General features: G+C 35.5%; 57 non-coding genes across 57 annotated transcripts; all 57 read left to right on the forward strand.

Moving 5' to 3' along the window:
• Positions 1 to 25: 25 nt before the first annotated feature.
• TRNAR-UCU (transfer RNA arginine (anticodon UCU)) lies at positions 26 to 111 on the forward strand. Its single transcript is given in 2 exon segments — positions 26 to 62; positions 76 to 111. It is a non-coding gene; the product is annotated as a tRNA-Arg (tRNA).
• A 1,002-nt stretch (positions 112 to 1,113) lies between these two features.
• On the forward strand, positions 1,114 to 1,199 carry TRNAR-UCU (transfer RNA arginine (anticodon UCU)). The gene is given in 2 exon segments: positions 1,114 to 1,150; positions 1,164 to 1,199. It is a non-coding gene; the product is annotated as a tRNA-Arg (tRNA).
• An 87-nt stretch (positions 1,200 to 1,286) lies between these two features.
• On the forward strand, positions 1,287 to 1,372 carry TRNAR-UCU (transfer RNA arginine (anticodon UCU)). The gene is given in 2 exon segments: positions 1,287 to 1,323; positions 1,337 to 1,372. It is a non-coding gene; the product is annotated as a tRNA-Arg (tRNA).
• An 87-nt stretch (positions 1,373 to 1,459) lies between these two features.
• Positions 1,460 to 1,545, forward strand: TRNAR-UCU (transfer RNA arginine (anticodon UCU)). Its single transcript is given in 2 exon segments — positions 1,460 to 1,496; positions 1,510 to 1,545. It is a non-coding gene; the product is annotated as a tRNA-Arg (tRNA).
• Positions 1,546 to 2,547: 1,002 nt separating this feature from the next.
• On the forward strand, positions 2,548 to 2,633 carry TRNAR-UCU (transfer RNA arginine (anticodon UCU)). Its single transcript is given in 2 exon segments — positions 2,548 to 2,584; positions 2,598 to 2,633. It is a non-coding gene; the product is annotated as a tRNA-Arg (tRNA).
• Positions 2,634 to 2,720: 87 nt separating this feature from the next.
• On the forward strand, positions 2,721 to 2,806 carry TRNAR-UCU (transfer RNA arginine (anticodon UCU)). The gene is given in 2 exon segments: positions 2,721 to 2,757; positions 2,771 to 2,806. It is a non-coding gene; the product is annotated as a tRNA-Arg (tRNA).
• Positions 2,807 to 2,893: 87 nt separating this feature from the next.
• On the forward strand, positions 2,894 to 2,979 carry TRNAR-UCU (transfer RNA arginine (anticodon UCU)). Its single transcript is given in 2 exon segments — positions 2,894 to 2,930; positions 2,944 to 2,979. It is a non-coding gene; the product is annotated as a tRNA-Arg (tRNA).
• Positions 2,980 to 3,066: 87 nt separating this feature from the next.
• Positions 3,067 to 3,152, forward strand: TRNAR-UCU (transfer RNA arginine (anticodon UCU)). Its single transcript is given in 2 exon segments — positions 3,067 to 3,103; positions 3,117 to 3,152. It is a non-coding gene; the product is annotated as a tRNA-Arg (tRNA).
• Positions 3,153 to 4,153: 1,001 nt separating this feature from the next.
• On the forward strand, positions 4,154 to 4,239 carry TRNAR-UCU (transfer RNA arginine (anticodon UCU)). The gene is given in 2 exon segments: positions 4,154 to 4,190; positions 4,204 to 4,239. It is a non-coding gene; the product is annotated as a tRNA-Arg (tRNA).
• Positions 4,240 to 4,326: 87 nt separating this feature from the next.
• On the forward strand, positions 4,327 to 4,412 carry TRNAR-UCU (transfer RNA arginine (anticodon UCU)). The gene is given in 2 exon segments: positions 4,327 to 4,363; positions 4,377 to 4,412. It is a non-coding gene; the product is annotated as a tRNA-Arg (tRNA).
• An 87-nt stretch (positions 4,413 to 4,499) lies between these two features.
• On the forward strand, positions 4,500 to 4,585 carry TRNAR-UCU (transfer RNA arginine (anticodon UCU)). The gene is given in 2 exon segments: positions 4,500 to 4,536; positions 4,550 to 4,585. It is a non-coding gene; the product is annotated as a tRNA-Arg (tRNA).
• A 1,002-nt stretch (positions 4,586 to 5,587) lies between these two features.
• TRNAR-UCU (transfer RNA arginine (anticodon UCU)) lies at positions 5,588 to 5,673 on the forward strand. Its single transcript is given in 2 exon segments — positions 5,588 to 5,624; positions 5,638 to 5,673. It is a non-coding gene; the product is annotated as a tRNA-Arg (tRNA).
• Positions 5,674 to 5,760: 87 nt separating this feature from the next.
• TRNAR-UCU (transfer RNA arginine (anticodon UCU)) lies at positions 5,761 to 5,846 on the forward strand. Its single transcript is given in 2 exon segments — positions 5,761 to 5,797; positions 5,811 to 5,846. It is a non-coding gene; the product is annotated as a tRNA-Arg (tRNA).
• Positions 5,847 to 5,933: 87 nt separating this feature from the next.
• Positions 5,934 to 6,019, forward strand: TRNAR-UCU (transfer RNA arginine (anticodon UCU)). The gene is given in 2 exon segments: positions 5,934 to 5,970; positions 5,984 to 6,019. It is a non-coding gene; the product is annotated as a tRNA-Arg (tRNA).
• Positions 6,020 to 6,106: 87 nt separating this feature from the next.
• On the forward strand, positions 6,107 to 6,192 carry TRNAR-UCU (transfer RNA arginine (anticodon UCU)). Its single transcript is given in 2 exon segments — positions 6,107 to 6,143; positions 6,157 to 6,192. It is a non-coding gene; the product is annotated as a tRNA-Arg (tRNA).
• Positions 6,193 to 6,279: 87 nt separating this feature from the next.
• Positions 6,280 to 6,365, forward strand: TRNAR-UCU (transfer RNA arginine (anticodon UCU)). Its single transcript is given in 2 exon segments — positions 6,280 to 6,316; positions 6,330 to 6,365. It is a non-coding gene; the product is annotated as a tRNA-Arg (tRNA).
• Positions 6,366 to 7,354: 989 nt separating this feature from the next.
• Positions 7,355 to 7,440, forward strand: TRNAR-UCU (transfer RNA arginine (anticodon UCU)). The gene is given in 2 exon segments: positions 7,355 to 7,391; positions 7,405 to 7,440. It is a non-coding gene; the product is annotated as a tRNA-Arg (tRNA).
• Positions 7,441 to 7,527: 87 nt separating this feature from the next.
• TRNAR-UCU (transfer RNA arginine (anticodon UCU)) lies at positions 7,528 to 7,613 on the forward strand. The gene is given in 2 exon segments: positions 7,528 to 7,564; positions 7,578 to 7,613. It is a non-coding gene; the product is annotated as a tRNA-Arg (tRNA).
• An 87-nt stretch (positions 7,614 to 7,700) lies between these two features.
• On the forward strand, positions 7,701 to 7,786 carry TRNAR-UCU (transfer RNA arginine (anticodon UCU)). Its single transcript is given in 2 exon segments — positions 7,701 to 7,737; positions 7,751 to 7,786. It is a non-coding gene; the product is annotated as a tRNA-Arg (tRNA).
• Positions 7,787 to 7,873: 87 nt separating this feature from the next.
• Positions 7,874 to 7,959, forward strand: TRNAR-UCU (transfer RNA arginine (anticodon UCU)). Its single transcript is given in 2 exon segments — positions 7,874 to 7,910; positions 7,924 to 7,959. It is a non-coding gene; the product is annotated as a tRNA-Arg (tRNA).
• Positions 7,960 to 8,961: 1,002 nt separating this feature from the next.
• On the forward strand, positions 8,962 to 9,047 carry TRNAR-UCU (transfer RNA arginine (anticodon UCU)). The gene is given in 2 exon segments: positions 8,962 to 8,998; positions 9,012 to 9,047. It is a non-coding gene; the product is annotated as a tRNA-Arg (tRNA).
• Positions 9,048 to 9,134: 87 nt separating this feature from the next.
• TRNAR-UCU (transfer RNA arginine (anticodon UCU)) lies at positions 9,135 to 9,220 on the forward strand. The gene is given in 2 exon segments: positions 9,135 to 9,171; positions 9,185 to 9,220. It is a non-coding gene; the product is annotated as a tRNA-Arg (tRNA).
• Positions 9,221 to 9,307: 87 nt separating this feature from the next.
• Positions 9,308 to 9,393, forward strand: TRNAR-UCU (transfer RNA arginine (anticodon UCU)). The gene is given in 2 exon segments: positions 9,308 to 9,344; positions 9,358 to 9,393. It is a non-coding gene; the product is annotated as a tRNA-Arg (tRNA).
• Positions 9,394 to 10,394: 1,001 nt separating this feature from the next.
• On the forward strand, positions 10,395 to 10,480 carry TRNAR-UCU (transfer RNA arginine (anticodon UCU)). The gene is given in 2 exon segments: positions 10,395 to 10,431; positions 10,445 to 10,480. It is a non-coding gene; the product is annotated as a tRNA-Arg (tRNA).
• An 87-nt stretch (positions 10,481 to 10,567) lies between these two features.
• Positions 10,568 to 10,653, forward strand: TRNAR-UCU (transfer RNA arginine (anticodon UCU)). Its single transcript is given in 2 exon segments — positions 10,568 to 10,604; positions 10,618 to 10,653. It is a non-coding gene; the product is annotated as a tRNA-Arg (tRNA).
• A 1,002-nt stretch (positions 10,654 to 11,655) lies between these two features.
• Positions 11,656 to 11,741, forward strand: TRNAR-UCU (transfer RNA arginine (anticodon UCU)). The gene is given in 2 exon segments: positions 11,656 to 11,692; positions 11,706 to 11,741. It is a non-coding gene; the product is annotated as a tRNA-Arg (tRNA).
• An 87-nt stretch (positions 11,742 to 11,828) lies between these two features.
• Positions 11,829 to 11,914, forward strand: TRNAR-UCU (transfer RNA arginine (anticodon UCU)). Its single transcript is given in 2 exon segments — positions 11,829 to 11,865; positions 11,879 to 11,914. It is a non-coding gene; the product is annotated as a tRNA-Arg (tRNA).
• An 87-nt stretch (positions 11,915 to 12,001) lies between these two features.
• TRNAR-UCU (transfer RNA arginine (anticodon UCU)) lies at positions 12,002 to 12,087 on the forward strand. Its single transcript is given in 2 exon segments — positions 12,002 to 12,038; positions 12,052 to 12,087. It is a non-coding gene; the product is annotated as a tRNA-Arg (tRNA).
• An 87-nt stretch (positions 12,088 to 12,174) lies between these two features.
• Positions 12,175 to 12,260, forward strand: TRNAR-UCU (transfer RNA arginine (anticodon UCU)). Its single transcript is given in 2 exon segments — positions 12,175 to 12,211; positions 12,225 to 12,260. It is a non-coding gene; the product is annotated as a tRNA-Arg (tRNA).
• An 87-nt stretch (positions 12,261 to 12,347) lies between these two features.
• On the forward strand, positions 12,348 to 12,433 carry TRNAR-UCU (transfer RNA arginine (anticodon UCU)). Its single transcript is given in 2 exon segments — positions 12,348 to 12,384; positions 12,398 to 12,433. It is a non-coding gene; the product is annotated as a tRNA-Arg (tRNA).
• An 87-nt stretch (positions 12,434 to 12,520) lies between these two features.
• Positions 12,521 to 12,606, forward strand: TRNAR-UCU (transfer RNA arginine (anticodon UCU)). The gene is given in 2 exon segments: positions 12,521 to 12,557; positions 12,571 to 12,606. It is a non-coding gene; the product is annotated as a tRNA-Arg (tRNA).
• Positions 12,607 to 12,693: 87 nt separating this feature from the next.
• On the forward strand, positions 12,694 to 12,779 carry TRNAR-UCU (transfer RNA arginine (anticodon UCU)). The gene is given in 2 exon segments: positions 12,694 to 12,730; positions 12,744 to 12,779. It is a non-coding gene; the product is annotated as a tRNA-Arg (tRNA).
• Positions 12,780 to 12,866: 87 nt separating this feature from the next.
• TRNAR-UCU (transfer RNA arginine (anticodon UCU)) lies at positions 12,867 to 12,952 on the forward strand. Its single transcript is given in 2 exon segments — positions 12,867 to 12,903; positions 12,917 to 12,952. It is a non-coding gene; the product is annotated as a tRNA-Arg (tRNA).
• An 87-nt stretch (positions 12,953 to 13,039) lies between these two features.
• TRNAR-UCU (transfer RNA arginine (anticodon UCU)) lies at positions 13,040 to 13,125 on the forward strand. Its single transcript is given in 2 exon segments — positions 13,040 to 13,076; positions 13,090 to 13,125. It is a non-coding gene; the product is annotated as a tRNA-Arg (tRNA).
• An 87-nt stretch (positions 13,126 to 13,212) lies between these two features.
• TRNAR-UCU (transfer RNA arginine (anticodon UCU)) lies at positions 13,213 to 13,298 on the forward strand. The gene is given in 2 exon segments: positions 13,213 to 13,249; positions 13,263 to 13,298. It is a non-coding gene; the product is annotated as a tRNA-Arg (tRNA).
• A 1,002-nt stretch (positions 13,299 to 14,300) lies between these two features.
• On the forward strand, positions 14,301 to 14,386 carry TRNAR-UCU (transfer RNA arginine (anticodon UCU)). The gene is given in 2 exon segments: positions 14,301 to 14,337; positions 14,351 to 14,386. It is a non-coding gene; the product is annotated as a tRNA-Arg (tRNA).
• Positions 14,387 to 14,473: 87 nt separating this feature from the next.
• On the forward strand, positions 14,474 to 14,559 carry TRNAR-UCU (transfer RNA arginine (anticodon UCU)). Its single transcript is given in 2 exon segments — positions 14,474 to 14,510; positions 14,524 to 14,559. It is a non-coding gene; the product is annotated as a tRNA-Arg (tRNA).
• An 87-nt stretch (positions 14,560 to 14,646) lies between these two features.
• Positions 14,647 to 14,732, forward strand: TRNAR-UCU (transfer RNA arginine (anticodon UCU)). Its single transcript is given in 2 exon segments — positions 14,647 to 14,683; positions 14,697 to 14,732. It is a non-coding gene; the product is annotated as a tRNA-Arg (tRNA).
• Positions 14,733 to 14,819: 87 nt separating this feature from the next.
• TRNAR-UCU (transfer RNA arginine (anticodon UCU)) lies at positions 14,820 to 14,905 on the forward strand. The gene is given in 2 exon segments: positions 14,820 to 14,856; positions 14,870 to 14,905. It is a non-coding gene; the product is annotated as a tRNA-Arg (tRNA).
• An 87-nt stretch (positions 14,906 to 14,992) lies between these two features.
• Positions 14,993 to 15,078, forward strand: TRNAR-UCU (transfer RNA arginine (anticodon UCU)). The gene is given in 2 exon segments: positions 14,993 to 15,029; positions 15,043 to 15,078. It is a non-coding gene; the product is annotated as a tRNA-Arg (tRNA).
• An 87-nt stretch (positions 15,079 to 15,165) lies between these two features.
• TRNAR-UCU (transfer RNA arginine (anticodon UCU)) lies at positions 15,166 to 15,251 on the forward strand. The gene is given in 2 exon segments: positions 15,166 to 15,202; positions 15,216 to 15,251. It is a non-coding gene; the product is annotated as a tRNA-Arg (tRNA).
• An 87-nt stretch (positions 15,252 to 15,338) lies between these two features.
• Positions 15,339 to 15,424, forward strand: TRNAR-UCU (transfer RNA arginine (anticodon UCU)). Its single transcript is given in 2 exon segments — positions 15,339 to 15,375; positions 15,389 to 15,424. It is a non-coding gene; the product is annotated as a tRNA-Arg (tRNA).
• An 87-nt stretch (positions 15,425 to 15,511) lies between these two features.
• Positions 15,512 to 15,597, forward strand: TRNAR-UCU (transfer RNA arginine (anticodon UCU)). The gene is given in 2 exon segments: positions 15,512 to 15,548; positions 15,562 to 15,597. It is a non-coding gene; the product is annotated as a tRNA-Arg (tRNA).
• Positions 15,598 to 15,684: 87 nt separating this feature from the next.
• Positions 15,685 to 15,770, forward strand: TRNAR-UCU (transfer RNA arginine (anticodon UCU)). Its single transcript is given in 2 exon segments — positions 15,685 to 15,721; positions 15,735 to 15,770. It is a non-coding gene; the product is annotated as a tRNA-Arg (tRNA).
• Positions 15,771 to 16,772: 1,002 nt separating this feature from the next.
• TRNAR-UCU (transfer RNA arginine (anticodon UCU)) lies at positions 16,773 to 16,858 on the forward strand. The gene is given in 2 exon segments: positions 16,773 to 16,809; positions 16,823 to 16,858. It is a non-coding gene; the product is annotated as a tRNA-Arg (tRNA).
• Positions 16,859 to 16,945: 87 nt separating this feature from the next.
• TRNAR-UCU (transfer RNA arginine (anticodon UCU)) lies at positions 16,946 to 17,031 on the forward strand. Its single transcript is given in 2 exon segments — positions 16,946 to 16,982; positions 16,996 to 17,031. It is a non-coding gene; the product is annotated as a tRNA-Arg (tRNA).
• An 87-nt stretch (positions 17,032 to 17,118) lies between these two features.
• Positions 17,119 to 17,204, forward strand: TRNAR-UCU (transfer RNA arginine (anticodon UCU)). Its single transcript is given in 2 exon segments — positions 17,119 to 17,155; positions 17,169 to 17,204. It is a non-coding gene; the product is annotated as a tRNA-Arg (tRNA).
• A 1,002-nt stretch (positions 17,205 to 18,206) lies between these two features.
• On the forward strand, positions 18,207 to 18,292 carry TRNAR-UCU (transfer RNA arginine (anticodon UCU)). The gene is given in 2 exon segments: positions 18,207 to 18,243; positions 18,257 to 18,292. It is a non-coding gene; the product is annotated as a tRNA-Arg (tRNA).
• An 87-nt stretch (positions 18,293 to 18,379) lies between these two features.
• Positions 18,380 to 18,465, forward strand: TRNAR-UCU (transfer RNA arginine (anticodon UCU)). Its single transcript is given in 2 exon segments — positions 18,380 to 18,416; positions 18,430 to 18,465. It is a non-coding gene; the product is annotated as a tRNA-Arg (tRNA).
• An 87-nt stretch (positions 18,466 to 18,552) lies between these two features.
• TRNAR-UCU (transfer RNA arginine (anticodon UCU)) lies at positions 18,553 to 18,638 on the forward strand. Its single transcript is given in 2 exon segments — positions 18,553 to 18,589; positions 18,603 to 18,638. It is a non-coding gene; the product is annotated as a tRNA-Arg (tRNA).
• An 87-nt stretch (positions 18,639 to 18,725) lies between these two features.
• On the forward strand, positions 18,726 to 18,811 carry TRNAR-UCU (transfer RNA arginine (anticodon UCU)). Its single transcript is given in 2 exon segments — positions 18,726 to 18,762; positions 18,776 to 18,811. It is a non-coding gene; the product is annotated as a tRNA-Arg (tRNA).
• A 1,002-nt stretch (positions 18,812 to 19,813) lies between these two features.
• TRNAR-UCU (transfer RNA arginine (anticodon UCU)) lies at positions 19,814 to 19,899 on the forward strand. The gene is given in 2 exon segments: positions 19,814 to 19,850; positions 19,864 to 19,899. It is a non-coding gene; the product is annotated as a tRNA-Arg (tRNA).
• An 87-nt stretch (positions 19,900 to 19,986) lies between these two features.
• On the forward strand, positions 19,987 to 20,072 carry TRNAR-UCU (transfer RNA arginine (anticodon UCU)). The gene is given in 2 exon segments: positions 19,987 to 20,023; positions 20,037 to 20,072. It is a non-coding gene; the product is annotated as a tRNA-Arg (tRNA).
• An 87-nt stretch (positions 20,073 to 20,159) lies between these two features.
• On the forward strand, positions 20,160 to 20,245 carry TRNAR-UCU (transfer RNA arginine (anticodon UCU)). Its single transcript is given in 2 exon segments — positions 20,160 to 20,196; positions 20,210 to 20,245. It is a non-coding gene; the product is annotated as a tRNA-Arg (tRNA).
• A 3,152-nt stretch (positions 20,246 to 23,397) lies between these two features.
• Positions 23,398 to 23,483, forward strand: TRNAR-UCU (transfer RNA arginine (anticodon UCU)). Its single transcript is given in 2 exon segments — positions 23,398 to 23,434; positions 23,448 to 23,483. It is a non-coding gene; the product is annotated as a tRNA-Arg (tRNA).
• Positions 23,484 to 23,570: 87 nt separating this feature from the next.
• Positions 23,571 to 23,656, forward strand: TRNAR-UCU (transfer RNA arginine (anticodon UCU)). The gene is given in 2 exon segments: positions 23,571 to 23,607; positions 23,621 to 23,656. It is a non-coding gene; the product is annotated as a tRNA-Arg (tRNA).
• Positions 23,657 to 23,743: 87 nt separating this feature from the next.
• On the forward strand, positions 23,744 to 23,829 carry TRNAR-UCU (transfer RNA arginine (anticodon UCU)). The gene is given in 2 exon segments: positions 23,744 to 23,780; positions 23,794 to 23,829. It is a non-coding gene; the product is annotated as a tRNA-Arg (tRNA).
• Positions 23,830 to 23,837: the final 8 nt, after the last annotated feature.

A 23,837-nucleotide genomic window follows, 5' to 3' on the forward strand; every position in this document is an offset into this window, starting at 1 on the left:
TTTTGTTTCAAAGGTAAAAATGCATGGCTCTGTGGCGCAATGGATAGCGCATTGGACTTCTAGTAGTTTGCAGTTATTCAAAGGTTGTGGGTTCGAGTCCCACCAGAGTCGATGTTTTGTTTCAAAGGTAAAAATGTACTTACAATGTATATTACAAATGTACTGTATATTAGATAATAGTTTTAGCTAAATAGACATGGCTCTGTGGCGCAATGGATAGTGCATTGGACTTGTAGTAGTTTGTAGTTTTTCAAAGGTTGTGGGTTTTTGAGTCCCACCAGAGTCTATGTTTTGTTTCAAAGGTAAAAATGGACTTACATTGTACATATAAAATTTATAGTAGAAACGCATCAACTATATTCACAATCTCTTGATAAGTAATCAACTTAGAAAATCCCTTTAAATGAAAGATAATCAGATTCAAATACATTTTTAGATTCTTTAAATCATTGTCTGGTAATCAAAATGTTTATTTTAGAATTGATATAATCAAATTCGATGCCAAATCAAATCAACTAGCTATGCACAGATTGAATGGTATTTTCATTTAAAAATGATAAACAAACTTATTTTTACTTATACTCCACAAATGGGTATCACAAAGGACTTACATATTTGATAAAAACCTGAAATAGGACCAGAATTGAAATCAGCAGGAGGTAGACTTAGACATGACTGTTGCATTTTGGAGAAATGCGGCAATTATCTGACACCTGTTACCACCATATAATTATAGTAGAAAGTAAGAAGAATATCTTAATTGGTAAACAGTCCAATATCTATGTAAATATTTTTTTAAAAATCAGGTTTTTATCTTGATTTGCAATAAACATTTACTCTATCCCACATAGTGCAAATGTCCCGACATTTGCTTGCACATCACACAATCAGGATACCAAATATTAATCAATAAAAAAATGAAAACTAGGTAGACATCAGTGGCTCTGTTTTGCAATGGATAGCGCATTGGACTTCTAGAAGGTTGTAGTTATTCAAAGGTTGTGGGTTCGAGTCCCACCAGAGTTGATGTTTTGTTTCAAAGGTAAAAATGTACTTACAATGTATATAACAAATGTACTGTATATTAGACAATAGTTTACGTGAAAAATACATGGCTCTGTGGCGCAATGGATAGCGCATTGGACTTCTAGTAGTTTGCAGTTATTCAAAGGTTGTGGGTTCGAGTCCCACCAGAGTCGACGTTTTGTTTCAAAGGTAAAAATGTACTTACAATGTATATAACAAATGTACTGTATATTAGACAATAGTTTATATGAAAAATACATGGCTTTGTGGCGCAATGGATAGCGCATTGGACTTCTAGTAGTTTGCAATTATTCAAAGGTTGTGGGTTCGAGTCCCACCAGAGTCGATGTTTTGTTTCAAAGGTAAAAATGTACTTACAATGTATATAACAAATGTACTGTATATTAGACAATAGTATACGCGAAAAATACATGGCTCTGTGGCGCAATGGATAGCGCATTGGACTTCTAGTAGTTTGCAGTTATTCAAAGGTTGTGGGTTCGAGTCCCACCAGAGTCGATGTTTTGTTTCAAAGGTAAAAATGTACTTACAATGTATATTACAAATGTACTGTATATTAGATAATAGTTTTAGCTAAATAGACATGGCTCTGTGGCGCAATGGATAGTGCATTGGACTTGTAGTAGTTTGTAGTTTTTCAAAGGTTGTGGGTTTTTGAGTCCCACCAGAGTCTATGTTTTGTTTCAAAGGTAAAAATGGACTTACATTGTACATATAAAATTTATAGTAGAAACGCATCAACTATATTCACAATCTCTTGATAAGTAATCAACTTAGAAAATCCCTTTAAATGAAAGATAATCAGATTCAAATACATTTTTAGATTCTTTAAATCATTGTCTGGTAATCAAAATGTTTATTTTAGAATTGATATAATCAAATTCGATGCCAAATCAAATCAACTAGCTATGCACAGATTGAATGGTATTTTCATTTAAAAATGATAAACAAACTTATTTTTACTTATACTCCACAAATGGGTATCACAAAGGACTTACATATTTGATAAAAACCTGAAATAGGACCAGAATTGAAATCAGCAGGAGGTAGACTTAGACATGACTGTTGCATTTTGGAGAAATGCGGCAATTATCTGACACCTGTTACCACCATATAATTATAGTAGAAAGTAAGAAGAATATCTTAATTGGTAAACAGTCCAATATCTATGTAAATATTTTTTAAAAAATCAGGTTTTTATCTTGATTTGCAATAAACATTTACTCTATCACACATAGTGCAAATGTCCCGACATTTGCTTGCACATCACACAATCAGGATACTAAATATTAATCAATAAAAAAATGAAAACTAGGTAGACATCAGTGGCTCTGTTTCGCAATGGATAGCGCATTGGACTTCTAGAAGGTTGTAGTTATTCAAAGGTTGTGGGTTCAAGTCCCACCAGAGTTGATGTTTTGTTTCAAAGGTAAAAATGTACTTACAATGTATATAACAAATGTACTGTATATTAGACAATAGTTTACGTGAAAAATACATGGCTCTGTGGCGCAATGGATAGCGCATTGGACTTCTAGTAGTTTGCAGTTATTCAAAGGTTGTGGGTTCGAGTCCCACCAGAGTCGATGTTTTGTTTCAAAGGTAAAAATGTACTTACAATGTATATAACAAATGTACTGTATATTAGACAATAGTTTATGTGAAAAATACATGGCTTTGTGGCGCAATGGATAGCGCATTGGACTTCTAGTAGTTTGCAGTTATTCAAAGGTTGTGGGTTCGAGTCCCACCAGAGTCGATGTTTTGTTTTAAAGGTAAAAATGTACTTACAATGTATATAACAAATGTACTGTATATTAGACAATAGTTTATGTGAAAAATGCATGGCTCTGTGGCGCAATGGATAGCGCATTGGACTTCTAGTAGTTTGCAGTTATTCAAAGGTTGTGGGTTCGAGTCCCACCAGAGTCGATGTTTTGTTTCAAAGGTAAAAATGTACCTACAATGTATATAACAAATGTACTGTATATTAGATAATAGTTTAAGCCAAATAGACATGGCTCTGTGGCGCAATGGATAGCGCATTGGACTTCTAGTAGTTTGCAGTTATTCAAAGGTTGTGGGTTCGAGTCCCACCAGAGTCAATGTTTTGTTTCAAAGGTAAAAATGTACTTACAATGTATATAACAAATGTACTGTATATTAGATAATAGTTTAAGCTAAATAGACTTGGCTCTGTGTCGCAATGGATAGCTTATTGGACTTCTAGTAGTTTCTAGTTATTCAAAGGTTGTGGGTTCGAGTCCCACCCGAGTCGATGTTTTGTTTCATAGGTAAAAATGGACTTACAATGTACATATCAAATTTATAGTAGTAACGCATCAACTATATTCACAATCTCTTGATAAGTAATCTACTTAAAAATCCCTTTAAATGAAAGATAATCAGATTCAAATAAATTTTTAGATTCTTTAAATCATTGTCTGGTAATCAAAATGTTTATTTTAGAATTAATATATAATCAAATTCGATGCCAAGTCAAATCAACTAGCTGTGCACAGATTGAATGGTATTTTCATTTAAAAATGATAAACAAACTTATTTTTACTTATACTCCACAAATGGGTATCACAAAGGACTTACATATTTGATAAAAACCTGAAATAGGACCAGAATTGAAATCAGCAGGAGGTAGACTTAGACATGACTGTTGCATTTTGGAGAAATGCGGCAATTATCTGACACCTGTTACCACCATATAATTATAGTAGAAAGTAAGAAGAATATCTTAATTGGTAAACAGTCCAATATCTATGTAAATATTTTTTTTAAAATCAGGTTTTTATTTTGATTTGCAATAAACATTTACTCTATCACACATAATGCAAATGTCCCGACATTTGCTTGCACATCACACAATCAGGATACCAAATATTAATCAATAAAAAAATGAAAACTAGGTAGACATCAGTGGCTCTGTTTCGCAATGGATAGCGCATTGGACTTCTAGAAGGTTGTAGTTATTCAAAGGTTGTGGGTTCGAGTCCCACCAGAGTTGATGTTTTGTTTCAAAGGTAAAAATGTACTTACAATGTATATAACAAATGTACTGTATATTAGACAATAGTTTACGTGAAAAATACATGGCTCTGTGGCGCAATGGATAGCGCATTGGACTTCTAGTAGTTTGCAGTTATTCAAAGGTTGTGGGTTCGAGTCCCACCAGAGTCGATCTTTTGTTTCAAAGGTAAAAATGTACTTACAATGTATATAACAAATGTACTGTATATTAGACAATAGTTTATATGAAAAATACATGGCTTCGTGGCGCAATGGATAGCGCATTGGACTTCTAGTAGTTTGCAGTTATTCAAAGGTTGTGGGTTCGAGTCCCACCAGAGTCGATGTTTTGTTTCAAAGGTAAAAATGTACTTACAATGTATATAACAAATGTACTGTATATTAGACAATAGTTTACGGGAAAAATACATGGCTCTGTGGCGCAATGGATAGCGCATTGGACTTCTAGTAGTTTGCAGTTATTCAAAGGTTGTGGGTTCGAGTCCAACCAGAGTCGAAGTTTTGTTTCAAAGGTAAAAATGTACTTACAATGTATATTACAAATGTACTGTATATTAGATAATAGTTTTAGCTAAATAGACATGGCTCTGTGGCGCAATGGATAGTGCATTGGACTTGTAGTAGTTTGTAGTTTTTCAAAGGTTGTGGGGTTTTGAGTCCCACCAGAGTCTATGTTTTGTTTCAAAGGTAAAAATGGACTTACAATGTACATATAAAATTTATAGTAGAAACGCATCAACTATATTCACAATCTCTTGATAAGTAATCAACTTAGAAAATCCCTTTAAATGAAAGATAATCAGATTCAAATACATTTTTAGATTCTTTAAATCATTGTCTGGTAATCAAAATGTTTATTTTAGAATTGATATAATCAAATTCGATGCCAAATCAAATCAACTAGCTATGCACAGATTGAATGGTATTTTCATTTAAAAATGATAAACAAACTTATTTTTACTTATACTCCACAAATGGGTATCACAAAGGATTTACATATTTGATAAAAACCTGAAATAGGACCAGAATTGAAATCAGCAGGAGGTAGACTTAGACATGACTGTTGCATTTTGGAGAAATGCGGCAATTATCTGACACCTGTTACCACCATATAATTATAGTAGAAAGTAAGAAGAATATCTTAATTGGTAAACAGTCCAATATCTATGTAAATATTTTTTTAAAAATCAGGTTTTTATCTTGATTTGCAATAAACATTTACTCTATCACACATAGTGCAAATGTCCCGACATTTGCTTGCACATCACACAATCAGGATACCAAATATTAATCAATAAAAAAATGAAAGCTAGGTAGACATCAGTGGCTCTGTTTCGCAATGGATAGCGCATTGGACTTCTAGAAGGTTGTAGTTATTCAAAGGTTGTGGGTTCGAGTTCCACCAGAGTCGATGTTTTGTTTCAAAGGTAAAAATGTACTTACAATGTATATAACAAATGTACTGTATATTAGACAATAGTTTTCGTGAAAAATACATGGCTCTGTGGCGCAATGGATAGCGCATTGGACTTCTAGTAGTTTGCAGTTATTCAAAGGTTGTGGGTTCGAGTCCCACCAGAGTCGATGTTTTGTTTCAAAGGTAAAAATGTACTTACAATGTATATGACAAATGTACTGTATATTAGACAATAGTTTACGGGAAAAATACATGGCTCTGTGGCGCAATGGATAGCGCATTGGACTTCTAGTAGTTTGCAGTTATTCAAAGGTAGTGGGTTCGAGTCCCACCCGAGTCGATGTTTTGTTTCAAAGGTAAAAATGTACTTTTATTGTATATAACAAATGTACTGTATATTAGATAATAGTTTACGTGAAAAATACATGGCTCTGTGGCGCAATGGATAGCGCATTGGACTTCTAGAAGGTTGTTGTTATTCAAAGGTTGTGGGTTCGAGTCCCACCAGAGTCGATGTTTTGTTTCAAAGGTAAAAATGTACCTACAATGTATATAACAAATGTACTGTATATTAGACAATAGTTTACGCGAAAAACACATGGCTCTGTGGCGCAATGGATAGCGCATTGGACTTCTAGTAGTTTGCAGTTATTCAAAGGTTGTGGGTTCGAGTCCCACCAGAGTCGATGTTTTGTTTCTAAGGTAAAAATGTACTTACATTGTATATAACAAATGTACTGTATATTAGATAATAGTTTATGTGAAAAATACATGGCTCTCTGGCGCAATGGATAGCGCATTGGACTTCTAGAAGGTTGCAGTTATTCAAAGGTTGTGGGTTCGAGTCCCACCAGAGTCGATGTTTTGTTTCAAAGGTAAAAATGTACTTACAATGTATATTACAAATGTACTGTATATTAGATAATAGTTTAAGCTAAATAGACATGGCTCTGTGGCGCAATGGATAGTGCATTGGACTTGTAGTAGATTGTAGTTTTTCAAAGGTTGTGGGTTTTTGAGTCCCACCAGAGTCTATGTTTTGTTTCAAAGGTAAAAATGGACTTACAATGTACATATAAAATTTATAGTAGAAACGCATCAACTATATTCACAATCTCTTGATAAGTAATCAACTTAGAAAATCCCTTTAAATGAAAGATAATCAGATTCAAATACATTTTTAGATTCTTTAAATCATTGTCTGGTAATCAAAATGTTTATTTTAGAATTGATATAATCAAATTCGATGCCAAATCAAATCAACTAGCTATGCACAGATTGAATGGTATTTTCATTTAAAAATGATAAACAAACTTATTTTTACTTATACTCCACAAATGGGTATCACAAAGGACTTACATATTTGATAAAAACCTGAAATAGGACCAGAATTGAAATCAGCAGGAGGTAGACTTAGACATGACTTTTGCATTTTGGAGAAATGCGGCAATTATCTGACACCTGTTACCACCATATAATTATAGTAGAAAGTAAGAAGAATATCTTAATTGGTAAACAGTCCAATATCTATGTAAATATTTTTTTAAAAATCAGGTTTTTATCTTGATTTGCAATAAACATTTACTCTATCACACATAGTGCAAATGTCCCGACATTTGCTTGCACATCACACAATCAGGATACCAAATATTAATCAATAAAAAAATGAAAACTAGGTAGACATTCGCAATGGATAGCGCATTGGACTTCTAGAAGGTTGTAGTTATTCAAAGGTTGTGGGTTCGAGTCCCACCAGAGTTGATGTTTTGTTTCAAAGGTAAAAATGTACTTACAATGTATATAACAAATGTACTGTATATTAGACAATAGTTTACGTGAAAAATACATGGCTCTGTGGCGCAATGGATAGCGCATTGGACTTCTAGTAGTTTGCAGTTATTCAAAGGTTGTGGGTTCGAGTCCCACCAGAGTCGATGTTTTGTTTCAAAGGTAAAAATGTACTTACAATGTATATAACAAATGTACTGTATATTAGACAATAGTATACGTGAAAAATACATGGCTCTGTGGCGCAATGGATAGCGCATTGGACTTCTAGTAGTTTGCAGTTATTCAAAGGTTGTGGGTTCGAGGCCCACCCGAGTCGATGTTTTGTTTCAAAGGTAAAAATGTACTTACATTGTATATAACAAATGTACTGTATATTAGATAATAGTTTACGTGAAAAATACATGGCTCTGTGGAGCAATGGATAGCGCATTGGACTTCTAGAAGGTTGTAGTTATTCAAAGGTTGTGGGTTCGAGTCCCACCAGAGTCGATGTTTTGTTTCAAAGGTAAAAATGTACTTACACTGTATATAACAAATGTCCTGTATATTAGACAATAGTTGACGCGAAAAATACATGGCTCTGTGGCGCAATGGATAGCGCATTGGACTTCTAGTAGTTGGCAGTTATTCAAAGGTTGTGGGTTCGAGTCCCACCAGAGTCGATGTTTTGTTTCAAAGGTAAAAATGTACTTACAATGTATATTACAAATGTACTGTATATTAGATAATAGTTTAAGCTAAATAGACATGGCTCTGTGGTGCAATGGATAGTGCATTGGACTTGTAGTAGTTTGTAGTTTTTCAAAGGTTGTGGGTTTTTGAGTCCCACCAGAGTCTATGTTTTGTTTCAAAGGTAAAAATGGACTTACAATGTACATATAAAATTTATAGTAGAAACGCATCAACTATATTCACAATCTCTTGATAAGTAATCAACTTAGAAAATCCCTTTAAATGAAAGATAATCAGATTCAAATACATTTTTAGATTCTTTAAATCATTGTCTGGTAATCAAAATGTTTATTTTAGAATTGATATAATCAAATTCTATGCCAAATCAAATCAACTAGCTATGCACAGATTGAATGGTATTTTCATTTAAAAATGATAAACAAACTTATTTTTACTTATACTCCACAAATGGGTATCACAAAGGACTTACATATTTGATAAAAACCTGAAATAGGACCAGAATTGAAATCAGCAGGAGGTAGACTTAGACATGACTGTTGCATTTTGGAGAAATGCGGCAATTATCTGACACCTGTTACCACCATATAATTATAGTAGAAAGTAAGAAGAATATCTTAATTGGTAAACAGTCCAATATCTATGTAAATATTTTTTTAAAAATCAGGTTTTTATCTTGATTTGCAATAAACATTTACTCTATCCCACATAGTGCAAATGTCCCGACATTTGCTTGCACATCACACAATCAGGATACCAAATATTAATCAATAAAAAAATGAAAACTAGGTAGACATCAGTGGCTCTGTTTCGCAATGGATAGCGCATTGGACTTCTAGAAGGTTGTAGTTATTCAAAGGTTGTGGGTTCGAGTCCCACCAGAGTCGATGTTTTGTTTCAAAGGTAAAAATGTACTTACAATGTATATAACAAATGTACTGTATATTAGACAATAGTTTATATGAAAAATACATGGCTCTGTGGCGCAATGGATAGCGCATTGGACTTCTAGTAGTTTGCAGTTATTCAAAGGTTGTGGGTTCGAGTCCCACCAGAGTCGATGTTTTGTTTCAAAGGTAAAAATGTACTTACAATGTATATAACAAATGTACTGTATATTAGACAATATTTTACGTGAAAAATACATGGCTCTGTGGCGCAATGGATAGCGCATTGGACTTCTAGTAGTTTGCAGTTATTCAAAGGTTGTGGGTTCGAGTCCCACCAGAATCGATGTTTTGTTTCAAAGGTAAAAATGTACTTACAATGTATATAACAAATGTACTGTATATTAGACAATAGTATACGCGAAAAATACATGGCTCTGTGGCGCAATGGATAGCGCATTGGACTTCTAGTAGTTTGCAGTTATTCAAAGGTTGTGGGTTCGAGTCCCACCAGAGTCGATGTTTTGTTTCAAAGGTAAAAATGTACTTACAATGTATATTACAAATGTACTGTATATTAGATAATAGTTTTAGCTAAATAGACATGGCTCTGTGGCGCAATGGATAGTGCATTGGACTTGTAGTAGTTTGTAGTTTTTCAAAGGTTGTGGGTTTTTGAGTCCCACCAGAGTCTATGTTTTGTTTCAAAGGTAAAAATGGACTTACAATGTACATATAAAATTTATAGTAGAAACGCATCAACTATATTCACAATCTCTTGATAAGTAATCAACTTAGAAAATCCCTTTAAATGAAAGATAATCAGATTCAAATACATTTTTAGATTCTTTAAATCATTGTCTGGTAATCAAAATGTTTATTTTAGAATTGATATAATCAAATTCAATGCCAAATCAAATCAACTAGCTATGCACAGATTGAATGGTATTTTCATTTAAAAATGATAAACAAACTTATTTTTACTTATACTCCACAAATGGGTATCACAAAGGACTTACATATTTGATAAAAACCTGAAATAGGACCAGAATTGAAATCAGCAGGAGGTAGACTTAGACATGACTGTTGCATTTTGGAGAAATGCGGCAATTATCTGACACCTGTTACCACCATATAATTATAGTAGAAAGTAAGAAGAATATCTTAATTGGTAAACAGTCCAATATCTATGTAAATATTTTTTTAAAAATCAGGTTTTTATCTTGATTTGCAATAAACATTTACTCTATCCCACATAGTGCAAATGTCCCGACATTTGCTTGCACATCACACAATCAGGATACCAAATATTAATCAATAAAAAAATGAAAACTAGGTAGACATCAGTGGCTCTGTTTTGCAATTGATAGCGCATTGGACTTCTAGAAGGTTGTAGTTATTCAAAGGTTGTGGGTTCGAGTCCCACCAGAGTCGATGTTTTGTTTCAAAGGTAAAAATTTACTTACAATGTATATAACAAATGTACTGTATATTAGACAATAGTTTACGTGAAAATACATGGCTCTGTGGCGCAATGGATAGCGCATTGGACTTCTAGTAGTTTGCAGTTATTCAAAGGTTGTGGGTTCGAGTCCCACCAGAGTCGATGTTTTGTTTCAAAGGTAAAAATGTACTTACAATGTATATAACAAATGTACTGTATATTAGACAATAGTATACGCGAAAAATACATGGCTCTGTGGCGCAATGGATAGCGCATTGGACTTCTAGTAGTTTGCAGTTATTCAAAGGTTGTGGGTTCGAGTCCCACCAGAGTCGATGTTTTGTTTCAAAGGTAAAAATGTACTTACAATGTATATTACAAATGTACTGTATATTAGATAATAGTTTTAGCTAAATAGGCATGGCTCTGTGGCGCAATGGATAGTGCATTGGACTTGTAGTAGTTTGTAGTTTTTCAAAGGTTGTGGGTTTTTGAGTCCCACCAGAGTCTATGTTTTGTTTCAAAGGTAAAAATGGACTTACATTGTACAAATAAAATTTATAGTAGAAACGCATCAACTATATTCACAATCTCTTGATAAGTAATCAACTTAGAAAATCCCTTTAAATGAAAGATAATCAGATTCAAATACATTTTTAGATTCTTTAAATCATTGTCTGGTAATCAAAATGTTTATTTTAGAATTGATATAATCAAATTCGATGCCAAATCAAATCAAGTAGCTATGCACAGATTGAATGGTATTTTCATTTAAAAATGATAAACAAACTTATTTTTACTTATACTCCACAAATGGGTATCACAAAGGACTTACATATTTGATAAAAACCTGAAATAGGACCAGAATTGAAATTAGCAGGAGGTAGACTTAGACATGACTGTTGCATTTTGGAGAAATGCGGCAATTATCTGACACCTGTTACCACCATATAATTATAGTAGAAAGTAAGAAGAATATCTTAATTGGTAAACAGTCCAATATCTATGTAAATATTTTTTTAAAAATCAGGTTTTTATCTTGATTTGCAATAAACATTTACTCTATCCCACATAGTGCAAATGTCCCGACATTTGCTTGCACATCACACAATCAGGATACCAAATATTAATCAATAAAAAAATGAAATCTAGGTAGACATCAGTGGCTCTGTTTTGCAATGGATAGCGCATTGGACTTCTAGAAGGTTGTAGTTATTCAAAGGTTGTGGGTTCGAGTCCCACCAGAGTTGATGTTTTGTTTCAAAGGTAAAAATGTACTTACAATGTATATAACAAATGTACTGTATATTAGACAATAGTTTACGTGAAAAATACATGGCTCTGTGGCGCAATGGATAGCGCATTGGACTTCTAGTAGTTTGCAGTTATTCAAAGGTTGTGGGTTCGAGTCCCACCAGAGTCGACGTTTTGTTTCAATGGTAAAAATGTACTTACAATGTATATAACAAATGTACTGTATATTAGACAATAGTTTACATGAAAAATACATGGCTCTGTGGCGCAATGGATAGCGCATTGGACTTCTAGTAGTTTGCAGTTATTCAAAGGTTGTGGGTTCGAGTCCCACCAGAGTCGATGTTTTGTTTCAAAGGTAAAAATGTACTTACAATGTATATAACAAATGTACTGTATATTAGACAATAGTATACGCGAAAAATACATGGCTCTGTGGCGCAATGGATAGCGCATTGGACTTCTAGTAGTTGGCAGTTATTCAAAGGTTGTGGGTTCGAGTCCCACCAGAGTCGATGTTTTGTTTCAAAGGTAAAAATGTACTTACATTGTATATAACAAATGTACTGTATATTAGATAATAGTTTACGTGAAAAATACATGGCTCTGTGGCGCAATGGATAGCGCATTGGACTTCTAGAAGGTTGTAGTTATTCAAAGGTTGTGGGTTCGAGTCCCACCAGAGTCAATGTTTTGTTTCAAAGGTAAAAATGTACTTACACTGTATATAACAAATGTACTGTATATTAGACAATAGTTGACGCGAAAAATACATGGCTCTGTGGCGCAATGGATAGCGCATTGGACTTCTAGTAGTTGGCAGTTATTCAAAGGTTGTGGGTTCGAGTCCCACCAGAGTCGATGTTTTGTTTCAAAGGTAAAAATGTACTTACAATGTATATAACAAATGTACTGTATATTAGACAATAGTTTACGTGAAAAATACATGGCTCTGTGGCGCAATGGATAGCGCATTGGACTTCTAGTAGTTTGCAGTTATTCAAAGGTTGTGGGTTCGAGTCCCACCAGAGTCGATGTTTTGTTTCAAAGTTAAAAATGTACTTACAATGTATATGACAAATGTAATGTATATTAGACAATAGTTTACATGAAAAATACTTGGCTCTGTGGCGCAATGGATAGCGCATTGGACTTCTAGTAGTTTGCAGTTATTCAAAGGTTGTGGGTTCGAGTCCCACCCGAGTCGATGTTTTGTTTCAAAGGTAAAAATGTACTTACATTGTATATAACAAATGTACTGTATATTAGATAATAGTTTATGTGAAAAAAACATGGCTCTGTGGCGCAATGGATAGCGCATTGGACTTCTAGAAGGTTGTAGATATTCAAAGGTTGTGGGTTCGAATCCCACCAGAGTCGATGTTTTGTTTCAAAGGTAAAAATGTACTTACACTGTATATAACAAATGTACTGTATATTAGACAATAGTTGACGCGAAAAATACATGGCTCTGTGGCGCAATGGATAGCGCATTGGACTTCTAGTAGTTGGCAGTTATTCAAAGGTTGTGGGTTCGAGTCCCACCAGAGTCGATGTTTTGTTTCAAAGGTAAAAATGTACTTACATTGTATATAACAAATGTACTGTATATTAGATAATAGTTTACGTGAAAAATACATGGCTCTGTGGCGCAATGGATAGCGCATTGGACATCTAGAAGGTTGCACTTATTCAAAGGTCGTGGGTTCGAGTCCCACCAGAGTCGATGTTTTGTTTCAAAGGTAAAAATGTACTTACAATGTATATTACAAATGTACTGTATATTAGATAATAGTTTAAGCTAAATAGACATGGCTCTGTGGTGCAATGGATAGTGCATTGGACTTGTAGTAGTTTGTAGTTTTTCAAAGGTTGTGGGTTTTTGAGTCCCACCAGAGTCTATGTTTTGTTTCAAAGGTAAAAATGGACTTACAATGTACATATAAAATTTATAGTAGAAACGCATCAACTATATTCACAATCTCTTGATAAGTAATCAACTTAGAAAATCCCTTTAAATGAAAGATAATCAGATTCAAATACATTTTTAGATTCTTTAAATCATTGTCTGGTAATCAAAATGTTTATTTTAGAATTGATATAATCAAATTCTATGCCAAATCAAATCAACTAGCTATGCACAGATTGAATGGTATTTTCATTTAAAAATGATAAACAAACTTATTTTTACTTATACTCCACAAATGGGTATCACAAAGGACTTACATATTTGATAAAAACCTGAAATAGGACCAGAATTGAAATCAGCAGGAGGTAGACTAAGACATGACTGTTGCATTTTGGAGAAATGCGGCAATTATCTGACACCTGTTACCACCATATAATTATAGTAGAAAGTAAGAAGAATATCTTAATTGGTAAACAGTCCAATATCTATGTAAATATTTTTTTAAAAATCAGGTTTTTATCTTGATTTGCAATAAACATTTACTCTATCCCACATAGTGCAAATGTCCCGACATTTGCTTGCACATCACACAATCAGGATACCAAATATTAATCAATAAAAAAATGAAAACTAGGTAGACATCAGTGGCTCTGTTTCGCAATGGATAGCGCATTGGACTTCTAGAAGGTTGTAGTTATTCAAAGGTTGTGGGTTCGAGTCCCACCAGAGTCGATGTTTTGTTTCAAAGGTAAAAATGTACTTACAATGTATATAACAAATTTACTGTATATTAGACAATAGTTTACATGAAAAATACATGGCTCTGTGGCGCAATGGATAGCGCATTGGACTTCTAGTAGTTTGCAGTTATTCAAAGGTTGTGGGTTCGAGTCCCACCAGAGTCGATGTTTTGTTTCAAAGGTAAAAATGTACTTACAATGTATATAACAAATGTACTGTATATTAGACAATAGTATACGCGAAAAATACATGGCTCTGTGGCGCAATGGATAGCGCATTGGACTTCTAGTAGTTGGCAGTTATTCAAAGGTTGTGGGTTCGAGTCCCACCAGAGTCGATGTTTTGTTTCAAAGGTAAAAATGTACTTACATTGTATATAACAAATGTACTGTATATTAGATAATAGTTTACGTGAAAAATACATGGCTCTGTGGCGCAATGGATAGCGCATTGGACTTCTAGAAGGTTGTAGTTATTCAAAGGTTGTGGGTTCGAGTCCCACCAGAGTCAATGTTTTGTTTCAAAGGTAAAAATGTACTTACACTGTATATAACAAATGTACTGTATATTAGACAATAGTTGACGCGAAAAATACATGGCTCTGTGGCGCAATGGATAGCGCATTGGACTTCTAGTAGTTGGCAGTTATTCAAAGGTTGTGGGTTCGAGTCCCACCAGAGTCGATGTTTTGTTTCAAAGGTAAAAATGTACTTACAATGTATATAACAAATGTACTGTATATTAGACAATAGTTTACGTGAAAAATACATGGCTCTGTGGCGCAATGGATAGCGCATTGGACTTCTAGTAGTTTGCAGTTATTCAAAGGTTGTGGGTTCGAGTCCCACCAGAGTCGATGTTTTGTTTCAAAGTTAAAAATGTACTTACAATGTATATGACAAATGTAATGTATATTAGACAATAGTTTACATGAAAAATACTTGGCTCTGTGGCGCAATGGATAGCGCATTGGACTTCTAGTAGTTTGCAGTTATTCAAAGGTTGTGGGTTCGAGTCCCACCCGAGTCGATGTTTTGTTTCAAAGGTAAAAATGTACTTACATTGTATATAACAAATGTACTGTATATTAGATAATAGTTTATGTGAAAAAAACATGGCTCTGTGGCGCAATGGATAGCGCATTGGACTTCTAGAAGGTTGTAGATATTCAAAGGTTGTGGGTTCGAATCCCACCAGAGTCGATGTTTTGTTTCAAAGGTAAAAATGTACTTACACTGTATATAACAAATGTACTGTATATTAGACAATAGTTGACGCGAAAAATACATGGCTCTGTGGCGCAATGGATAGCGCATTGGACTTCTAGTAGTTGGCAGTTATTCAAAGGTTGTGGGTTCGAGTCCCACCAGAGTCGATGTTTTGTTTCAAAGGTAAAAATGTACTTACATTGTATATAACAAATGTACTGTATATTAGATAATAGTTTACGTGAAAAATACATGGCTCTGTGGCGCAATGGATAGCGCATTGGACATCTAGAAGGTTGCACTTATTCAAAGGTCGTGGGTTCGAGTCCCACCAGAGTCGATGTTTTGTTTCAAAGGTAAAAATGTACTTACAATGTATATTACAAATGTACTGTATATTAGATAATAGTTTAAGCTAAATAGACATGGCTCTGTGGTGCAATGGATAGTGCATTGGACTTGTAGTAGTTTGTAGTTTTTCAAAGGTTGTGGGTTTTTGAGTCCCACCAGAGTCTATGTTTTGTTTCAAAGGTAAAAATGGACTTACAATGTACATATAAAATTTATAGTAGAAACGCATCAACTATATTCACAATCTCTTGATAAGTAATCAACTTAGAAAATCCCTTTAAATGAAAGATAATCAGATTCAAATACATTTTTAGATTCTTTAAATCATTGTCTGGTAATCAAAATGTTTATTTTAGAATTGATATAATCAAATTCTATGCCAAATCAAATCAACTAGCTATGCACAGATTGAATGGTATTTTCATTTAAAAATGATAAACAAACTTATTTTTACTTATACTCCACAAATGGGTATCACAAAGGACTTACATATTTGATAAAAACCTGAAATAGGACCAGAATTGAAATCAGCAGGAGGTAGACTAAGACATGACTGTTGCATTTTGGAGAAATGCGGCAATTATCTGACACCTGTTACCACCATATAATTATAGTAGAAAGTAAGAAGAATATCTTAATTGGTAAACAGTCCAATATCTATGTAAATATTTTTTTAAAAATCAGGTTTTTATCTTGATTTGCAATAAACATTTACTCTATCCCACATAGTGCAAATGTCCCGACATTTGCTTGCACATCACACAATCAGGATACCAAATATTAATCAATAAAAAAATGAAAACTAGGTAGACATCAGTGGCTCTGTTTCGCAATGGATAGCGCATTGGACTTCTAGAAGGTTGTAGTTATTCAAAGGTTGTGGGTTCGAGTCCCACCAGAGTCGATGTTTTGTTTCAAAGGTAAAAATGTACTTACAATGTATATAACAAATTTACTGTATATTAGACAATAGTTTATATTAAAAATAAATGGCTTTGTGGCGCAATGGATAGCGCATTGGACTTCTAGTAGTTTGCAGTTATTCAAAGGTTGTGGGTTCGAGTCCCACCAGAGTCGATGTTTTGTTTCAAAGGTAAAAATGTACTTACAATGTATATAACAAATGTACTGTATATTAGACAATATTTTACGTGAAAAATACATGGCTCTGTGGCGCAATGGATAGCGCATTGGACTTCTAGTAGTTTGCAGTTATTCAAAGGTTGTGGGTTCGAGTCCCACCAGAGTCGATGTTTTGTTTCAAAAGTAAAAATGTACTTACAATGTATATAACAAATGTACTGTATATTAGACAATAGTATACGCGAAAAATACATGGCTCTGTGGCGCAATGGATAGCGCATTGGACTTCTAGTAGTTTGCAGTTATTCAAAGGTTGTGGGTTCGAGTCCCACCAGAGTCGATGTTTTGTTTCAAAGGTAAAAATGTACTTACAATGTATATTACAAATGTACTGTATATTAGATAATAGTTTTAGCTAAATAGACATGGCTCTGTGGCGCAATGGATAGTGCATTGGACTTGTAGTAGTTTGTAGTTTTTCAAAGGTTGTGGGTTTTTGAGTCCCACCAGAGTCTATGTTTTGTTTCAAAGGTAAAAATGGACTTACAATGTACATATAAAATTTATAGTAGAAACGCATCAACTATATTCACAATCTCTTGATAAGTAATCAACTTAGAAAATCCCTTTAAATGAAAGATAATCAGATTCAAATACATTTTTAGATTCTTTAAATCATTGTCTGGTAATCAAAATGTTTATTTTAGAATTGATATAATCAAATTCAATGCCAAATCAAATCAACTAGCTATGCACAGATTGAATGGTATTTTCATTTAAAAATGATAAACAAACTTATTTTTACTTATACTCCACAAATGGGTATCACAAAGGACTTACATATTTGATAAAAACCTGAAATAGGACCAGAATTGAAATCAGCAGGAGGTAGACTTAGACATGACTGTTGCATTTTGGAGAAATGCGGCAATTATCTGACACCTGTTACCACCATATAATTATAGTAGAAAGTAAGAAGAATATCTTAATTGGTAAACAGTCCAATATCTATGTAAATATTTTTTTAAAAATCAGGTTTTTATCTTGATTTGCAATAAACATTTACTCTATCCCACATAGTGCAAATGTCCCGACATTTGCTTGCACATCACACAATCAGGATACCAAATATTAATCAATAAAAAAATGAAAACTAGGTAGACATCAGTGGCTCTGTTTTGCAATGGATAGCGCATTGGACTTCTAGAATGTTGTAGTTATTCAAAGGTTGTGGGTTCGAGTCCCACCAGAGTTGATGTTTTGTTTCAAAGGTAAAAATGTACTTACAATGTATATAACAAATGTACTGTATATTAGACAATAGTTTATGTGAAAAATACATGGCTCTGTGGCGCAATGGATAGCGCATTGGACTTCTAGTAGTTTGCAGTTATTCAAAGGTTGTGGGTTCGAGTCCCACCAGAGTCGACGTTTTGTTTCAAAGGTAAAAATGTACTTACAATGTATATAACAAATGTACTGTATATTAGACAATAGTTTATATGAAAAATACATGGCTTTGTGGCGCAATGGATAGCGCATTGGACTTCTAGTAGTTTGCAGTTATTCAAAGGTTGTGGGTTCGAGTCCCACCAGAGTCGATGTTTTGTTTCAAAGGTAAAAATTTACTTACAATGTATATAACAAATGTACTGTATATTAGACAATAGTTTACGTGAAAAATACATGGCTCTGTGGCGCAATGGATAGCGCATTGGACTTCTAGTAGTTTGCAGTTATTCAAAGGTTGTGGGTTCGAGTCCCACCAGAGTCGATGTTTTGTTTCAAAGGTAAAAATGTACTTACAATGTATATAACAAATGTACTGTATATTAGACAATAGTATACGCGAAAAATACATGGCTCTGTGGCGCAATGGATAGCGCATTGGACTTCTAGTAGTTTGCAGTTATTCAAAGGTTGTGGGTTCGAGTCCCACCAGAGTTGATGTTTTGTTTCAAAGGTAAAAATGTACTTACAATGTATATTACAAATGTACTGTATATTAGATAATAGTTTTAGCTAAATAGACATGGCTCTGTGGCGCAATGGATAGTGCATTGGACTTGTAGTAGTTTGTAGTTTTTCAAAGGTTGTGGGTTTTTGAGTCCCACCAGAGTCTATGTTTTGTTTCAAAGGTAAAAATGGACTTACATTGTACATATAAAATTTATAGTAGAAACGCATCAACTATATTCACAATCTCTTGATAAGTAATCAACTTAGAAAATCCCTTTAAATGAAAGATAATCAGATTCAAATACATTTTTAGATTCTTTAAATCATTGTCTGGTAATCAAAATGTTTATTTTAGAATTGATATAATCAAATTCGATGCCAAATCAAATCAACTAGCTATGCACAGATTGAATGGTATTTTCATTTAAAAATGATAAACAAACTTATTTTTACTTATACTCCACAAATGGGTATCACAAAGGACTTACATATTTGATAAAAACCTGAAATAGGACCAGAATTGAAATCAGCAGGAGGTAGACTTAGACATGACTGTTGCATTTTGGAGAAATGCGGCAATTATCTGACACCTGTTACCACCATATAATTATAGTAGAAAGTAAGAAGAATATCTTAATTGGTAAACAGTCCAATATCTATGTAAATATTTTTTTAAAAATCAGGTTTTTATCTTGATTTGCAATAAACATTTACTCTATCCCACATAGTGCAAATGTCCCGACATTTGCTTGCACATCACACAATCAGGATACCAAATATTAATCAATAAAAAAATGAAAACTAGGTAGACATCAGTGGCTCTGTTTTGCAATGGATAGCGCATTGGACTTCTAGAAGGTTGTAGTTATTCAAAGATTGTGGGTTCGAGTCCCACCAGAGTTGATGTTTTGTTTCAAAGGTAAAAATGTACTTACAATGTATATAACAAATGTACTGTATATTAGACAATAGTTTACGTGAAAAATACATGGCTCTGTGGCGCAATGGATAGCGCATTGGACTTCTAGTAGTTTGCAGTTATTCAAAGGTTGTGGGTTCGAGTCCCACCAGAGTCGATGTTTTGTTTCAAAGGTAAAAATGTACTTACAATGTATATAACAAATGTACTGTATATTAGACAATAGTTTACATGAAAAATACATGGCTCTGTGGCGCAATGGATAGCGCATTGGACTTCTAGTAGTTTGCAGTTATTCAAAGGTTGTGGGTTCGAGTCCCACCAGAGTCGATGTTTTGTTTCAAAGGTAAAAATGTACTTACAATGTATATAACAAATGTACTGTATATTAGACAATAGTATACGCGAAAAATACATGGCTCTGTGGCGCAATGGATAGCGCATTGGACTTCTAGTAGTTTGCAGTTATTCAAAGGTTGTGGGTTCGAGTCCCACCAGAGTCGATGTTTTGTTTCAAAGGTAAAAATGTACTTACAATGTATATTACAAATGTACTGTATATTAGATAATAGTTTTAGCTAAATAGACATGGCTCTGTGGCGCAATGGATAGTGCATTGGACTTGTAGTAGTTTGTAGTTTTTCAAAGGTTGTGGGTTTTTGAGTCCCACCAGAGTCTATGTTTTGTTTCAAAGGTAAAAATGGACTTACATTGTACATATAAAATTTATAGTAGAAACGCATCAACTATATTCACAATCTCTTGATAAGTAATCAACTTAGAAAATCCCTTTAAATGAAAGATAATCAGATTCAAATACATTTTTAGATTCTTTAAATCAGGGGTCTTCAACCCATGGCCCGCGGGCCACGAGTGGCCCGCGGAGCTGATCTCAGTGGCCCCCTGCCCGCCATGCACAGGATTTTTTTTTTTTTTAAGTAAAAGAAAATGCTGCCGAGGGAGGCAGTGTAATGGAGTCCCCCTTGGGTGCCGCCTACCCGATTTCCATTGGCTGCAGGCAGGGCAGAGGAGTGGATCCAGCGCGGCTGAGGGAGGAGGAGGCACGCCTGGTCACGAGCTGGGGAGTTGGGACCCGGCGAAGCTGCGGGAGAAGGAGACCCGGCACTGGAACTGCAGGAGGAGGAGGCACAGCTGGCGGAGGGGACCCGGCGAAACTGCAGGAGGAGGCATGGATGGTGGAAGCAGGTGACCTGTCAAAGCTGCAGGATGAGGAGGTACATCTGGCGGGAGCAGGGGACCTGGCAAAGCTGCAGGCATTACTGGGGGCATTGTGTGTGTGTGGGGCATTACAGGGGGCATTGTGTGTGTGTGGGGCATTACAGGGGGCATTGTGTGTGAGGGGCACTGCTGGGGCATTGTGTGTGAGGGGCACTGCTGGGGCATTGTGTGTGAGGGGCACTGCTGGGGCATTGTGTGTGAGGGGCACTGCTGGGGCATTGTGTGTGAGGGGCACTGCTGGGGCATTGTGTGTGAGGGGCACTGCTGGGGCATTGTGTGTGAGGGGCACTGCTGGGGCATTGTGTGTGAGGGGCACTGCTGGGGCATTGTGTGAGGGGCACTGCTGGGGCATTAGGGGAGGGGCACTGCTGGGGCATCATATGTATAAGCAGGAGTATTGCTGGCATTATGGTCTGTGGCATAATGGGCATCAGTGTGGGGCATAATGTGCAATGGGCATAATTTTGTGTGGATTAATGTGTAATGGGCATCACGGTGCGGCATAATGTGTAATGGGCATTATGGTGTATGACATCATGTACAACAGGTATTACGGTGTGTGGCATAATGTCTAATGGACACTATGGTGTGATGCACAATGTGTAATGGGCACTGCTGGGGCATTGTGTGTGAGGGGCACTGCTGGGGCATTGTGTGTGAGGGGCACTGCTGGGGCATTGTGTGTGAGGGGCACTGCTGGGGCATTGTGTGTGAGGGGCACTGCTGGGGCATTGTGTGAGGGGCACTGCTGGAGCATTGTGTGTGAGGGGTACTGCTGGGGCATTGTGTGTGAGGGGCACTGCTGGGGCATTGTGTGTGAGGGGCACTGCTGGGGCATTGTGTGAGGGGCACTGCTGGGGGGCATTGTGTGAGGGGCACTGCTGGGGGGCATTGTGTGAGGGGCACTGCTGGGGCATTAGGTGAGGGGCACTGCTGGGGCATCATATGTATAAGCAGGAGTACTGCTGGCATTATGGTCTGTGGCATAATGGGCATCAGTGTGGGGCATAATTTTGTGTGGATTAATGTGTAATGGGCATCACGGTGCGGCATAATGTGTAATGGGCATTATGGTGTATGACATAATGTACAACAGGTATTACGGTGTGTGGCATAATGTCTAATGGACACTATGGTGTGATGCACAATGTGTAATGGGCATTACGGATAAACAGTGTAACAGTGTATATTGATTTAAGTAGCCTTTCATTGTTTGGGTTTGATCTGTGAGGCGTACTATTTTACTGTGTGGGCCTTCATGTTTATATGTCATTGTGCAGCCTTCAGTCAACTTAAGCGTGTCAGGACAACGACCATTCCTGCGGTAACCAATGTCTGGTCATGCAGGTTGCAAAAGAGGTGTCAGGTAATTGTTTTCCTGCTAGTTCACACTCGTTATAATAAGACCACGCCCCTTATAATTAGGTCACACCCGTTTTTGGGAGCGCGCCTACGGCGCGTGCAATTTATTCAATATCAAATTATATATGATACATATTTTACTGTTTGCACTGGAACCCAAATTTGCTGCTGATAACTATTAGGGTGTGTGTGTGTGTGTGTGTGGTTATGTGCTGAGTATGGGTGGCTGTGCCAACTATCTATGAAGGACTGTGCTGACGTTATAGGGGAGCTCTGATTCTATGGGGCTGTCCGAAATTCCGTAGGCGATTTTAGTGGCCCTCGGGCTTCACTGGATTTTTTTAGGTGGCCCACGCTGTCTTAAAGGTTGAAGACCCCTGCTTTAAATCATTGTCTGGTAATCAAAATGTTTATTTTAGAATTGATATAATCAAATTCGATGCCAAATCAAATCAAGTAGCTATGCACAGATTGAATGGTATTTTCATTTAAAAATGATAAACAAACTTATTTTTACTTATACTCCACAAATGGGTATCACAAAGGACTTACATATTTGATAAAAACCTGAAATAGGACCAGAATTGAAATCAGCAGGAGGTAGACTTAGACATGACTGTTGCATTTTGGAGAAATGCGGCAATTATCTGACACCTGTTACCACCATATAATTATAGTAGAAAGTAAGAAGAATATCTTAATTGGTAAACAGTCCAATATCTATGTAAATATTTTTTTAAAAATCAGGTTTTTATCTTGATTTGCAATAAACATTTACTCTATCACACATAGTGCAAATGTCCCGACATTTGCTTGCACATCACACAATCAGGATACCAAATATTAATCAATAAAAAAATGAAAACTAGGTAGACATCAGTGGCTCTGTTTCGCAATGGATAGCGCATTGGACTTCTAGAAGGTTGTAGTTATTCAAAGGTTGTGGGTTCAAGTCCCACCAGAGTTGATGTTTTGTTTCAAAGGTAAAAATGTACTTACAATGTATATAACAAATGTACTGTATATTAGACAATAGTTTACGTGAAAAATACATGGCTCTGTGGCGCAATGGATAGCGCATTGGACTTCTAGTAGTTTGCAGTTATTCAAAGGTTGTGGGTTCGAGTCCCACCAGAGTCGATGTTTTGTTTCAAAGGTAAAAATGTACTTACAATGTATATAACAAATGTACTGTATATTAGACAATAGTTTATGGGAAAAATACATGGCTTTGTGGCACAATGGATAGCGCATTGGACTTCTAGTAGTTTGCAGTTATTCAAAGGTTGTGGGTTCGAGTCCCACCAGAGTCGATGTTTTGTTTCAAAGGTAAAAATGTACTTACAATGTATATAACAAATGTACTGTATATTAGACAATAGTTTACATGAAAAATGCATGGCTCTGTGGCGCAATGGATAGCGCATTGGACTTCTAGTAGTTTGCAGTTATTCAAAGGTTGTGGGTTCGAGTCCCACCAGAGTCAATGTTTTG

This window comes from Crinia signifera, chromosome 3 (genome assembly GCF_055691185.1).
Source record: "Crinia signifera chromosome 3, ASM5569118v1, whole genome shotgun sequence".
NCBI lineage: Eukaryota > Metazoa > Chordata > Amphibia > Anura > Myobatrachidae > Crinia > Crinia signifera.